Source organism: Gekko japonicus, unplaced genomic scaffold, assembly GCF_001447785.1.
Source record: "Gekko japonicus isolate JY-2015 unplaced genomic scaffold, Gekko_japonicus_V1.1 scaffold2907, whole genome shotgun sequence".
Classification (NCBI taxonomy): Eukaryota; Metazoa; Chordata; class Lepidosauria; order Squamata; family Gekkonidae; genus Gekko; species Gekko japonicus.
Window position 1 is genome coordinate 204713 of NW_015170363.1, and position 1852 is coordinate 206564.

Consider the following 1852-nt stretch of genomic DNA (forward strand, 5'->3'; position numbering starts at 1 on the left):
ATGCAAAGGAGGATGGAAAAGTCTCCATTATTTTGCCTTAAATTGGTTTTGATGCCAGCAGAGTGAGAAAATGCCAGAGGCTCTGGGTAAATGCACCCCATGGTAAATGCACCAAACAATTCCTAAAGATTTTCCAAAACACTACTCTGTCGATAAATCGTTTTCTACACTCACAGCGTCCCCTGCCAGAATGCAACACATCCAGTTTTCCCTCTAAGCTGAGGTAGTGTGAGCTAGCTCATAGTTTTTTAGCCTCCGGCTCACAGATTTTTGTCTTAGCTCAGGAGGGAGGGCTTCAGAGCAAACGAATTCATGCAGCAGCAAAATCGCTCACTCACAACTTTAATGCCAGGAGCTCACCAAGTAGAATTTTTGCTCACAGGACTCCACAGCTTAGAGGGAGCCTTGAACACATCCCCAGCACTTTGAATTAGCACCAGAGCTTTAAGAGCTCTCCAGCTGTCACCTGGAGATTGGCAACAGCTTGTTTGGAGGGTGGGGTCTATGGCATTGTATCTGTCTGAGGTCCCCCTCTTCCTCCTCCTCAGACCCCACCCTCAGCAGGCTTCATCCCTAAAATATCCTGGAAGTTTCCAACCTGGAGTTGGCAACCCTATGTCCTTTCCAGGCAACCATCAGCCTACCTTTATCTGCCTGTCTGTCTTCAGGTTTACATCCCTCACCCCCGCCTCTGCCAAGGGAAAGGACAGTCTTTCCCTGCAGTGGGAACCAAAGCAGCTGACATCATTCTCCTCTCCCCTGTATGTTCCGCACAACTACCCTATGAGGTACGTTAAGGTTGAAAGTGTGTGAATGGTCCATAATCTCCCAGGCAGCTTTTATAGCATGAACCTGGAACCTGCACACCATCCTCTGAAGCGGTCTCAGGTATATATCTGTGGCAGTAATGGGGTGACTGCAGGCACCTTTTCCTATCATTTTTTGCCTTGTGGTATTCTGCTTCTGGTGTGTTATTGGTTTTATTTCTTTTGAAGGGGAAGTGATGTGAGTGAGGACATATTTTACCTCAGAATACACCAGGTCCCATATGCAACTGACAATTCCAACTGTCTTGTGGGGGGGAGTTTGAGGTGTGGAATGGAGTGAAATCCAATTAGCTTCCATATGCAAATGACCTTGAAACGCTGGCCCAATCAGAGAAGAGTGGGCTGAAGCGGCCCAGCCGTAAAAGGCCCGTCCCTGCGCTCAGTCTGCAGATGGTCCTTTCCAGTCAGAGGCCCAGAGCAGACTGAACCGAACACGCTGGTCGGGGCGGACATGGACGGGACTACACAAAGCAGCCAGCCAACCCAGCCAGCGCCTTCTGACTGACAGTTCAAGCCTCCAAACACTGTTGGTGTGCATTGGAATGTTGGGCCCCACTATGGCTTTATATATAAGGGACATGAGCAAAGAGGTCCCTCAATAATTAAATTACAGTTGTAAATTAACATTTTGGAGTTTTACAGGAGATTGCTTCTTTACGTCTCAAACAACAAAAGTCCACATTTACCGGATCAATACAGTGTCATTGTTTTCTCCTGGTGTTCCCACATGGGAAATAAACTGTCCTTTGGTGTTATCTTTGAGATGAAAGTGGGGAGTGTGAAATCTCTGTATCTCAGGAAGTTAGTTTGTCTTTGGATTGAAGTCTGTCACTCCTCAAATGGTCTTCCTGGCCAGCTGCAGTTTATTGCCTAGGAAATTGTGGGTCTTACATCTATGGAAATTTGCATTGATTCAGATCCTGGGAATAGAATGTGTGAACTTTTGCATTTGTGACCAAGAAAAAGATTTGCTTGGGGAAAAGGGCTGGCAAAGAATCATGAATGAATGAATGAATTTTATTGTT